Here is a 14,235-nt window from a genome sequence, read left to right on the forward strand (position 1 = left end):
CATATTTTGGACCCCCAAATTCTGGCTCTCTGCACCTATTCGCAGTTTGAAATTCCGACTTTTTATACCAAATAATGCCAATTACTGAAAGCGGCGGGTCACATTTGCCCAAACCCCCCTGCAGTTTTCAAAATATCCCAAACATCCCAAATTCGATACCTGAGCCATATTTTGGACCCAAATTCTGGCTCTCTGCACCTATTCGCAGTTTGAAATTCCGACTTTTTATACCAAAAATGCCAATTACTGAAAGCACGGTGGGTCACATTTTGCCCAAACCCCCCTGCAGTTTTCAAAATATCCCAAACATCCCAAATTCGATACCTGAGCCATATTTTGGACCCAAATTCTGGCTCTCTGCACCTATTCGCAGTTTGAAATTCCGACTTTTTATACCAAAATATGCCAATTACTGAAAGCGGCGGTGGGTCACATTTTGCCCAAACCCCCCTGCAGTTTTCAAAATATCCCAAACATCCCAAATTCGATACCTGAGCCATATTTTGGACCCAAATTCTGGCTCTCTGCACCTATTCGCAGTTTGAAATTCCGACTTTTTATACCAAAAATATGCCAATTACTGAAAGCGGCGGTGGGTCACATTTTGCCCAAACCCCCCTGCAGTTTTCAAAATATCCCAAACATCCCAAATTCGATACCTGAGCCATATTTTGGACCCAAATTCTGGCTCTCTGCACCTATTCGCAGTTTGAAATTCCGACTTTTTATACCAAAAATATGCCAATTACTGAAAGCACGGTGGGTCACATTTTGCCCAAACCCCCCTGCAGTTTTCAAAATATCCCAAACATCCCAAATTCGATACCTGAGCCATATTTTGGACCCAAATTCTGGCTCTCTGCACCTATTCGCAGTTTGAAATTCCGACTTTTTATACCAAAAATATGCCAATTACTGAAAGCGGCGGTGGGTCACATTTTGCCCAAACCCCCCTGCAGTTTTCAAAATATCCCAAACATCCCAAATTCGATACCTGAGCCATATTTTGGACCCAAATTCTGGCTCTCTGCACCTATTCGCAGTTTGAAATTCCGACTTTTTATACCAAAATATGCCAATTACTGAAAGCACGGTGGGTCACATTTTGCCCAAACCCCCCTGCAGTTTTCAAAATATCCCAAACATCCCAAATTCGATACCTGAGCCATATTTTGGACCCAAATTCTGGCTCTCTGCACCTATTCGCAGTTTGAAATTCCGACTTTTTATACCAAAATATGCCAATTACTGAAAGCGGTGGGTCACATTTTGCCCAAACCCCCCTGCAGTTTTCAAAATATCCCAAACATCCCAAATTCGATACCTGAGCCATATTTTGGACCCAAATTCTGGCTCTCTGCACCTATTCGCAGTTTGAAATTCCGACTTTTTATACCAAAATATACCAATTACTGAAAGCGGCGGTGGGTCACATTTTGCCCAAACCCCCCTGCAGTTTTCAAAATATCCCAAACATCCCAAATTCGATACCTGAGCCATATTTTGGACCCAAATTCTGGCTCTCTGCACCTATTCGCAGTTTGAAATTCCGACTTTTTATACCAAAAATATGCCAATTACTGAAAGCGGCGGTGGGTCACATTTTGCCCAAACCCCCCTGCAGTTTTCAAAATATCCCAAACATCCCAAATTCGATACCTGAGCCATATTTTGGACCCAAATTCTGGCTCTCTGCACCTATTCGCAGTTTGAAATTACTTTTTTACCAAAAATATGCCAATTACTGAAAGCGGCGGTGGGTCACATTTTGCCCAAACCCCCCTGCAGTTTTCAAAATATCCCAAACATCCCAAATTCGATACCTGAGCCATATTTTGGACCCAAATTCTGGCTCTCTGCACCTATTCGCAGTTTGAAATTCCGACTTTTTATACCAAAATATGCCAATTACTGAAAGCGGCGGTGGGTCACATTTTGCCCAAACCCCCCTGCAGTTTTCAAAATATCCCAAACATCCCAAATTCGATACCTGAGCCATATTTTGGACCCAAATTCTGGCTCTCTGCACCTATTCGCAGTTTGAAATTCCGACTTTTTATACCAAAAATTGCCAATTACTGAAAGCACGGTGGTCACATTTTGCCCAAACCCCCCTGCAGTTTTCAAATATCCCAAACATCCCAAATTCGATACCTGAGCCATATTTTGGACCCAAATTCTGGCTCTCTGCACCTATTCGCAGTTTGAAATTCCGACTTTTTATACCAAAATATGCCAATTACTGAAAGCGGCGGTGGGTCACATTTTGCCCAAACCCCCCTGCAGTTTTCAAAATATCCCAAACATCCCAAATTCGATACCTGAGCCATATTTTGGACCCAAATTCTGGCTCTCTGCACCTATTCGCAGTTTGAAATTCCGACTTTTTATACCAAAAATCTGCCAATTACTGAAAGCACGGTGGGTACATTTTGCCCAAACCCCCCTGCAGTTTTCAAAATATCCCAAACATCCCAAATTCGATACCTGAGCCATATTTTGGACCCAAATTCTGGCTCTCTGCACCTATTCGCAGTTTGAAATTCCGACTTTTTATACCAAAAATTGCCAATTACTGAAAGCACGGTGGGTCACATTTTGCCCAAACCCCCCTGCAGTTTTCAAAATATCCCAAACATCCCAAATTCGATACCTGAGCCATATTTTGGACCCAAATTCTGGCTCTCTGCACCTATTCGCAGTTTGAAATTCCGACTTTTTATACCAAAATATCCAATTACTGAAAGCGGGGGTCACATTTTGCCCAAACCCCCCTGCAGTTTTCAAAATATCCCAAACATCCCAAATTCGATACCTGAGCCATATTTTGGACCCAAATTCTGGCTCTCTGCACCTATTCGCAGTTTGAAATTCCGACTTTTTATACCAAAAATTGCCAATTACTGAAAGCACGGTGGGTCACATTTTGCCCAAACCCCCCTGCAGTTTTCAAAATATCCCAAACATCCCAAATTCGATACCTGAGCCATATTTTGGACCCAAATTCTGGCTCTCTGCACCTATTCGCAGTTTGAAATTCCGACTTTTTATACCAAAAATTGCCAATTACTGAAAGCACGGTGGGTCACATTTTGCCCAAACCCCCCTGCAGTTTTCAAAATATCCCAAACATCCCAAATTCGATACCTGAGCCATATTTTGGACCCAAATTCTGGCTCTCTGCACCTATTCGCAGTTTGAAATTCCGACTTTTTATACCAAAAATTGCCAATTACTGAAAGCACGGTGGGTCACATTTTGCCCAAACCCCCCTGCAGTTTTCAAAATATCCCAAACATCCCAAATTCGATACCTGAGCCATATTTTGGACCCAAATTCTGGCTCTCTGCACCTATTCGCAGTTTGAAATTCCGACTTTTTACCAAAATATGCCAATTACTGAAAGCGGCGGTGGTCACATTTTGCCCAAACCCCCCTGCAGTTTTCAAAATATCCCAAACATCCCAAATTCGATACCTGAGCCATATTTTGGACCCAAATTCTGGCTCTCTGCACCTATTCGCAGTTTGAAATTCCGACTTTTTATACCAAAATATGCCAATTACTGAAAGCACGGTGGGTCACATTTTGCCCAAACCCCCCTGCAGTTTTCAAAATATCCCAAACATCCCAAATTCGATACCTGAGCCATATTTTGGACCCAAATTCTGGCTCTCTGCACCTATTCGCAGTTTGAAATTCCGACTTTTTATACCAAAAATCTGCCAATTACTGAACACCGGTGGGTACATTTTGCCCAAACCCCCCTGCAGTTTTCAAAATATCCCAAACATCCCAAATTCGATACCTGAGCCATATTTTGGACCCAAATTCTGGCTCTCTGCACCTATTCGCAGTTTGAAATTCCGACTTTTTATACCAAAATATGCCAATTACTGAAAGCACGGTGGGTCACATTTTGCCCAAACCCCCCTGCAGTTTTCAAAATATCCCAAACATCCCAAATTCGATACCTGAGCCATATTTTGGACCCAAATTCTGGCTCTCTGCACCTATTCGCAGTTTGAAATTCCGACTTTTTATACCAAAAATATGCCAATTACTGAAAGCGGCGGTGGGTCACATTTTGCCCAAACCCCCCTGCAGTTTTCAAAATATCCCAAACATCCCAAATTCGATACCTGAGCCATATTTTGGACCCAAATTCTGGCTCTCTGCACCTATTCGCAGTTTGAAATTCCGACTTTTTATACCAAAATATGCCAATTACTGAAAGCACGGTGGGTCACATTTTGCCCAAACCCCCCTGCAGTTTTCAAAATATCCCAAACATCCCAAATTCGATACCTGAGCCATATTTTGGACCCAAATTCTGGCTCTCTGCACCTATTCGCAGTTTGAAATTCCGACTTTTTATACCAAAAATGCCAATTACTGAAAGCACGGTGGGTCACATTTTGCCCAAACCCCCCTGCAGTTTTCAAAATATCCCAAACATCCCAAATTCGATACCTGAGCCATATTTTGGACCCAAATTCTGGCTCTCTGCACCTATTCGCAGTTTGAAATTCCGACTTTTTATACCAAAATATGCCAATTACTGAAAGCGGGGTGGGTCACATTTTGCCCAAACCCCCCTGCAGTTTTCAAAATATCCCAAACATCCCAAATTCGATACCTGAGCCATATTTTGGACCCAAATTCTGGCTCTCTGCACCTATTCGCAGTTTGAAATTCCGACTTTTTATACCAAAAATATGCCAATTACTGAAAGCACGGTGGGTCACATTTTGCCCAAACCCCCCTGCAGTTTTCAAAATATCCCAAACATCCCAAATTCGATACCTGAGCCATATTTTGGACCCAAATTCTGGCTCTCTGCACCTATTCGCAGTTTGAAATTCCGACTTTTTATACCAAAAATTGCCAATTACTGAAAGCACGGTGGGTCACATTTTGCCCAAACCCCCCTGCAGTTTTCAAAATATCCCAAACATCCCAAATTCGATACCTGAGCCATATTTTGGACCCAAATTCTGGCTCTCTGCACCTATTCGCAGTTTGAAATTCCGACTTTTTATACCAAAATATGCCAATTACTGAAAGCACGGTGGGTCACATTTTGCCCAAACCCCCCTGCAGTTTTCAAAATATCCCAAACATTCGATACCTGAGCCATATTTTGGACCCAAATTCTGGCTCTCTGCACCTATTCGCAGTTTGAAATTCCGACTTTTTTACCAAAAATATGCCAATTACTGAAAGCGGCGGTGGGTCACATTTTGCCCAAACCCCCCTGCAGTTTTCAAAATATCCCAAACATCCCAAATTCGATACCTGAGCCATATTTTGGACCCAAATTCTGGCTCTCTGCACCTATTCGCAGTTTGAAATTCCGACTTTTTATACCAAAAATGCCAATTACTGAAAGCACGGTGGGTCACATTTTGCCCAAACCCCCCTGCAGTTTTCAAAATATCCCAAACATCCCAAATTCGATACCTGAGCCATATTTTGGACCCAAATTCTGGCTCTCTGCACCTATTCGCAGTTTGAAATTCCGACTTTTTATACCAAAATATGCCAATTACTGAAAGCGGCGGTGGGTCACATTTTGCCCAAACCCCCCTGCAGTTTTCAAAATATCCCAAACATCCCAAATTCGATACCTGAGCCATATTTTGGACCCAAATTCTGGCTCTCTGCACCTATTCGCAGTTTGAAATTCCGACTTTTTATACCAAAAATATGCCAATTACTGAAAGCACGGTGGGTCACATTTTGCCCAAACCCCCCTGCAGTTTTCAAAATATCCCAAACATCCCAAATTCGATACCTGAGCCATATTTTGGACCCAAATTCTGGCTCTCTGCACCTATTCGCAGTTTGAAATTCCGACTTTTTATACCAAAATCCAATTACTGAAAGCGGCGGTGGGTCACATTTTGCCCAAACCCCCCTGCAGTTTTCAAAATATCCCAAACATCCCAAATTCGATACCTGAGCCATATTTTGGACCCAAATTCTGGCTCTCTGCACCTATTCGCAGTTTGAAATTCCGACTTTTTATACCAAAATATGCCAATTACTGAAAGCGGCGTGGTCACATTTTGCCCAAACCCCCCTGCAGTTTTCAAAATATCCCAAACATCCCAAATTCGATACCTGAGCCATATTTTGGACCCAAATTCTGGCTCTCTGCACCTATTCGCAGTTTGAAATTCCGACTTTTTATACCAAAAATTGCCAATTACTGAAAGCACGGTGGGTCACATTTTGCCCAAACCCCCCTGCAGTTTTCAAAATATCCCAAACATCCCAAATTCGATACCTGAGCCATATTTTGGACCCAAATTCTGGCTCTCTGCACCTATTCGCAGTTTGAAATTCCGACTTTTTATACCAAAAATCTGCCAATTACTGAAAGCACGGTGGGTCACATTTTGCCCAAACCCCCCTGCAGTTTTCAAAATATCCCAAACATCCCAAATTCGATACCTGAGCCATATTTTGGACCCAAATTCTGGCTCTCTGCACCTATTCGCAGTTTGAAATTCCGACTTTTTATACCAAAAATATGCCAATTACTGAAAGCGGCGGTGGGTCACATTTTGCCCAAACCCCCCTGCAGTTTTCAAAATATCCCAAACATCCCAAATTCGATACCTGAGCCATATTTTGGACCCAAATTCTGGCTCTCTGCACCTATTCGCAGTTTGAAATTCCGACTTTTTATACCAAAATATGCCAATTACTGAAAGCGGCGGTGGGTCACATTTTGCCCAAACCCCCCTGCAGTTTTCAAAATATCCCAAACATCCCAAATTCGATACCTGAGCCATATTTTGGACCCAAATTCTGGCTCTCTGCACCTATTCGCAGTTTGAAATTCCGACTTTTTATACCAAAATATGCCAATTACTGAAAGCGGCGGTGGGTCACATTTTGCCCAAACCCCCCTGCAGTTTTCAAAATATCCCAAACATCCCAAATTCGATACCTGAGCCATATTTTGGACCCAAATTCTGGCTCTCTGCACCTATTCGCAGTTTGAAATTCCGACTTTTTATACCAAAAATATGCCAATTACTGAAAGCGGCGTGGGTCACATTTTGCCCAAACCCCCCTGCAGTTTTCAAAATATCCCAAACATCCCAAATTCGATACCTGAGCCATATTTTGGACCCAAATTCTGGCTCTCTGCACCTATTCGCAGTTTGAAATTCCGACTTTTTATACCAAAAATCTGCCAATTACTGAAAGCACGGTGGGTCACATTTTGCCCAAACCCCCCTGCAGTTTTCAAAATATCCCAAACATCCCAAATTCGATACCTGAGCCATATTTTGGACCCAAATTCTGGCTCTCTGCACCTATTCGCAGTTTGAAATTCCGACTTTTTATACCAAAAATTGCCAATTACTGAAAGCACGGTGGGTACATTTTGCCCAAACCCCCCTGCAGTTTTCAAAATATCCCAAACATCCCAAATTCGATACCTGAGCCATATTTTGGACCCAAATTCTGGCTCTCTGCACCTATTCGCAGTTTGAAATTCCGACTTTTTATACCAAAATATGCCAATTACTGAAAGCGGCGGTGGGTCACATTTTGCCCAAACCCCCCTGCAGTTTTCAAAATATCCCAAACATCCCAAATTCGATACCTGAGCCATATTTTGGACCCAAATTCTGGCTCTCTGCACCTATTCGCAGTTTGAAATTCCGACTTTTTATACCAAAATATGCCAATTACTGAAAGCGGCGGTCACATTTTGCCCAAACCCCCCTGCAGTTTTCAAAATATCCCAAACATCCCAAATTCGATACCTGAGCCATATTTTGGACCCAAATTCTGGCTCTCTGCACCTATTCGCAGTTTGAAATTCCGACTTTTTATACCAAAAATATGCCAATTACTGAAAGCGGCGGTGGGTCACATTTTGCCCAAACCCCCCTGTTTTCAAAATATCCCAAACATCCCAAATTCGATACCTGAGCCATATTTTGGACCCAAATTCTGGCTCTCTGCACCTATTCGCAGTTTGAAATTCCGACTTTTTATACCAAAAATATGCCAATTACTGAAAGCGGCGGTGGGTCACATTTTGCCCAAACCCCCCTGCAGTTTTCAAAATATCCCAAACATCCCAAATTCGATACCTGAGCCATATTTTGGACCCAAATTCTGGCTCTCTGCACCTATTCGCAGTTTGAAATTCCGACTTTTTATACCAAAATATGCCAATTACTGAAAGCGGCGGTGGGTCACATTTTGCCCAAACCCCCCTGCAGTTTTCAAAATATCCCAAACATCCCAAATTCGATACCTGAGCCATATTTTGGACCCAAATTCTGGCTCTCTGCACCTATTCGCAGTTTGAAATTCCGACTTTTTATACCAAAAATATGCCAATTACTGAAAGCACGGTGGGTCACATTTTGCCCAAACCCCCCTGCAGTTTTCAAAATATCCCAAACATCCCAAATTCGATACCTGAGCCATATTTTGGACCCAAATTCTGGCTCTCTGCACCTATTCGCAGTTTGAAATTCCGACTTTTTATACCAAAATATGCCAATTACTGAAAGCACGGTGGGTCACATTTTGCCCAAACCCCCCTGCAGTTTTCAAAATATCCCAAACATCCCAAATTCGATACCTGAGCCATATTTTGGACCCAAATTCTGGCTCTCTGCACCTATTCGCAGTTTGAAATTCCGACTTTTTATACCAAAATATGCCAATTACTGAAAGCGGCGGTGGGTCACATTTTGCCCAAACCCCCCTGCAGTTTTCAAAATATCCCAAACATCCCAAATTCGATACCTGAGCCATATTTTGGACCCAAATTCTGGCTCTCTGCACCTATTCGCAGTTTGAAATTCCGACTTTTTATACCAAAATATGCCAATTACTGAAAGCGGCGGTGGTCACATTTTGCCCAAACCCCCCTGCAGTTTTCAAAATATCCCAAACATCCCAAATTCGATACCTGAGCCATATTTTGGACCCAAATTCTGGCTCTCTGCACCTATTCGCAGTTTGAAATTCCGACTTTTTATACCAAAAATTGCCAATTACTGAAAGCGGCGGTGGGTCACATTTTGCCCAAACCCCCCTGCAGTTTTCAAAATATCCCAAACATCCCAAATTCGATACCTGAGCCATATTTTGGACCCAAATTCTGGCTCTCTGCACCTATTCGCAGTTTGAAATTCCGACTTTTTATACCAAAATATGCCAATTACTGAAAGCACGGTGGGTCACATTTTGCCCAAACCCCCCTGCAGTTTTCAAAATATCCCAAACATCCCAAATTCGATACCTGAGCCATATTTTGGACCCAAATTCTGGCTCTCTGCACCTATTCGCAGTTTGAAATTCCGACTTTTTATACCAAAATATGCCAATTACTGAAAGCGGCGGTGGGTCACATTTTGCCCAAACCCCCCTGCAGTTTTCAAAATATCCCAAACATCCCAAATTCGATACCTGAGCCATATTTTGGACCCAAATTCTGGCTCTCTGCACCTATTCGCAGTTTGAAATTCCGACTTTTTATACCAAAATATGCCAATTACTGAAAGCGGCGGTGGGTCACATTTTGCCCAAACCCCCCTGCAGTTTTCAAAATATCCCAAACATCCCAAATTCGATACCTGAGCCATATTTTGGACCCAAATTCTGGCTCTCTGCACCTATTCGCAGTTTGAAATTCCGACTTTTTATACCAAAATATGCCAATTACTGAAAGCGGCGGTGGGTCACATTTTGCCCAAACCCCCCTGCAGTTTTCAAAATATCCCAAACATCCCAAATTCGATACCTGAGCCATATTTTGGACCCAAATTCTGGCTCTCTGCACCTATTCGCAGTTTGAAATTCCGACTTTTATACCAAAATATGCCAATTACTGAAAGCGGCGGTGGGTCACATTTTGCCCAAACCCCCCTGCAGTTTTCAAAATATCCCAAACATCCCAAATTCGATACCTGAGCCATATTTTGGACCCAAATTCTGGCTCTCTGCACCTATTCGCAGTTTGAAATTCCGACTTTTTATACCAAAAATATGCCAATTACTGAAAGCGGCGGGGTCACATTTTGCCCAAACCCCCCTGCAGTTTTCAAAATATCCCAAACATCCCAAATTCGATACCTGAGCCATATTTTGGACCCAAATTCTGGCTCTCTGCACCTATTCGCAGTTTGAAATTCCGACTTTTTATACCAAAATATGCCAATTACTGAAAGCACGGTGGGTCACATTTTGCCCAAACCCCCCTGCAGTTTTCAAAATATCCCAAACATCCCAAATTCGATACCTGAGCCATATTTTGGACCCAAATTCTGGCTCTCTGCACCTATTCGCAGTTTGAAATTCCGACTTTTTATACCAAAATATGCCAATTACTGAAAGCGGCGGTGGGTCACATTTTGCCCAAACCCCCCTGCAGTTTTCAAAATATCCCAAACATCCCAAATTCGATACCTGAGCCATATTTTGGACCCAAATTCTGGCTCTCTGCACCTATTCGCAGTTTGAAATTCCGACTTTTTATACCAAAATATGCCAATTACTGAAAGCGGCGGTGGGTCACATTTTGCCCAAACCCCCCTGCAGTTTTCAAAATATCCCAAACATCCCAAATTCGATACCTGAGCCATATTTTGGACCCAAATTCTGGCTCTCTGCACCTATTCGCAGTTTGAAATTCCGACTTTTTATACCAAAAATATGCCAATTACTGAAAGCGGCGGTGGGTCACATTTTGCCCAAACCCCCCTGCAGTTTTCAAAATATCCCAAACATCCCAAATTCGATACCTGAGCCATATTTTGGACCCAAATTCTGGCTCTCTGCACCTATTCGCAGTTTGAAATTCCGACTTTTTATACCAAAAATATGCCAATTACTGAAAGCGGCGGGTCACATTTTGCCCAAACCCCCCTGCAGTTTTCAAAATATCCCAAACATCCCAAATTCGATACCTGAGCCATATTTTGGACCCAAATTCTGGCTCTCTGCACCTATTCGCAGTTTGAAATTCCGACTTTTTATACCAAAAATATGCCAATTACTGAAAGCGGCGGTGGGTCACATTTTGCCCAAACCCCCCTGCAGTTTTCAAAATATCCCAAACATCCCAAATTCGATACCTGAGCCATATTTTGGACCCAAATTCTGGCTCTCTGCACCTATTCGCAGTTTGAAATTCCGACTTTTTATACCAAAAATATGCCAATTACTGAAAGCGGCGGTGGGTCACATTTTGCCCAAACCCCCCTGCAGTTTTCAAAATATCCCAAACATCCCAAATTCGATACCTGAGCCATATTTTGGACCCAAATTCTGGCTCTCTGCACCTATTCGCAGTTTGAAATTCCGACTTTTTATACCAAAAATCTGCCAATTACTGAAAGCACGGTGGGTCACATTTTGCCCAAACCCCCCTGCAGTTTTCAAAATATCCCAAACATCCCAAATTCGATACCTGAGCCATATTTTGGACCCAAATTCTGGCTCTCTGCACCTATTCGCAGTTTGAAATTCCGACTTTTTATACCAAAAATATGCCAATTACTGAAAGCACGGTGGGTCACATTTTGCCCAAACCCCCCTGCAGTTTTCAAAATATCCCAAACATCCCAAATTCGATACCTGAGCCATATTTTGGACCCAAATTCTGGCTCTCTGCACCTATTCGCAGTTTGAAATTCCGACTTTTTATACCAAAAATATGCCAATTACTGAAAGCACGGTGGGTCACATTTTGCCCAAACCCCCCTGCAGTTTTCAAAATATCCCAAACATCCCAAATTCGATACCTGAGCCATATTTTGGACCCAAATTCTGGCTCTCTGCACCTATTCGCAGTTTGAAATTCCGACTTTTTATACCAAAATATGCCAATTACTGAAAGCGGCGGTGGGTCACATTTTGCCCAAACCCCCCTGCAGTTTTCAAAATATCCCAAACATCCCAAATTCGATACCTGAGCCATATTTTGGACCCAAATTCTGGCTCTCTGCACCTATTCGCAGTTTGAAATTCCGACTTTTTATACCAAAATATGCCAATTACTGAAAGCGGCGGTGGGTCACATTTTGCCCAAACCCCCCTGCAGTTTTCAAAATATCCCAAACATCCCAAATTCGATACCTGAGCCATATTTTGGACCCAAATTCTGGCTCTCTGCACCTATTCGCAGTTTGAAATTCCGACTTTTTATACCAAAATATGCCAATTACTGAAAGCGGCGGTGGGTCACATTTTGCCCAAACCCCCCTGCAGTTTTCAAAATATCCCAAACATCCCAAATTCGATACCTGAGCCATATTTTGGACCCAAATTCTGGCTCTCTGCACCTATTCGCAGTTTGAAATTCCGACTTTTTATACCGAAAATATGCCAATTACTGAAAGCACCGGGGGGTCACATTTTGCCCAAACCCCCCCTGCAGTTTTTAAAATATCCCAAACATCCCAAATTCGATACCTGAGCCATATTTTGGACCCAAATTTTGGCTCTCTGCACCTATTCGCAGTTTGAAATTCCGTCTTTTTATACCAAAAATCTGCCAATTACTGAAAGCACCGGTGGGTAACATTTTGCCCAAACCCCCCTGCAGTTTTCAAAATATCCCAACATCCAAATTCGATACCCGAGTCATATTTTGGACCCAAATTCTGGCTCTTTGCAGCTATTCGCAGTTTGAAATTCCTACTTTTTATACTGAAAATATACCAATTACTGAAAGCGGCGGTGGGTCACATTTAGCCCAAACCCCCCTGCAGTTTTCAAAATATCCCAAACATCCAAAATCCAATACCTGAGCCATATTTTGGAGCCAAATTCTGGCTCGATGCACGTATTCGCAGTTTGAAATTCCGACTTTTTATACCGAAAATATGCCAGTTACTGAATGCGGCGGTGAGTCACATTTTGCCCAAACCCCCCTGCAGTTTTAGAAATATCCCAAACATCCCAAATTCGATACCGGAGCCATATTTTGGATCCAAATTCTGGCTCTCTGCACCTATTCGCAGTTTGAAATTCCGACTTTTTTATACCAAAAATATGCCAATTACTGAAAGCGGCGGTGGGTCACATTTTGCCCAAACCCCCCTTCTGTTTTCAAAATATCCCAAACATCCCAAATTCGATACCTGAGCCATATTTTGACCCAAATTCTGGCTCTCTGCACCTATTCGCAGTTTGAAATTCCGGCTTTTTATACCAAAAATATGCCAATTACTGAAAGCGGCGGTGGGTCACATTTCGCCCAAACCCCCCTGCTGTTTTCAAAATATCCCAAACATCCCAAATTCGATATCTGAGCCATATTTTGGACCCAAATTCTGGCTCTCTGCACCTATTCGCAGTGTGAAATTCCTACTTTTTATACCAAAAATCTGCCAATTACTGAAAGGACATGTGGGTCACATTTTGCCCAAACCCCCCCCCCCCTGCAGTTTTCAAAATATCCCAAACATCCCAAATTCGATACCTGAGCCATATTTTGGACCCAAATTCTGGCTCTCTGCACCTATTCGCAGTTTGAAATTCTGACTTTTTATACCAAAAATCTGCCAATTACTGGTAGCACCGGTGGGTAACATTTTGCCCAAACCCCCCTGCAGTTTTCAAAATATCCCATACATCCCAAATTCGATACCTGAGCCATATTTTGGACCCAAATTCTGGCTCTCTGCACCTATTCGCAGTTTGAAATTCCGACTTTTTATACCGAAAATATGCCAATTACTGAAAGCACCGGGGGTCACATTTTGCCCAAAACCCCCCCTGCAGTTTTTAAAATATCCCAAACATCCCAAATTCGATACCTGAGCCATATTTTGGACCCAAATTTTGGCTCTCTGCACCTATTCGCAGTTTGAAATTCCGTCTTTTTATACCAAAAATCTGCCAATTACTGAAAGCACCGGTGGGTAACATTTTGCCCAAACCCCCCTGCAGTTTTCAAAATATCCCAAACATCCCAAATTCGATACCCGAGTCATATTTTGGACCCAAATTCTGGCTCTTTGCAGCTATTCGCAGTTTGAAATTCCTACTTTTTATACTGAAAATATACCAATTACTGAAAGCGGCGGTGGGTCACATTTAGCCCAAACCCCCCTGCAGTTTTCAAAATATCCCAAACATCCAAAATCCAATACCTGAGCCATATTTTGGAGCCAAATTCTGGCTCGATGCACGTATTCGCAGTTTGAAATTCCGACTTTTTATACCGAAAATATGCCAGTT

This window comes from Procambarus clarkii, unplaced genomic scaffold, assembly GCF_040958095.1.
Source record: "Procambarus clarkii isolate CNS0578487 unplaced genomic scaffold, FALCON_Pclarkii_2.0 HiC_scaffold_101, whole genome shotgun sequence".
Lineage (NCBI taxonomy): Eukaryota > Metazoa > Arthropoda > Malacostraca > Decapoda > Cambaridae > Procambarus > Procambarus clarkii.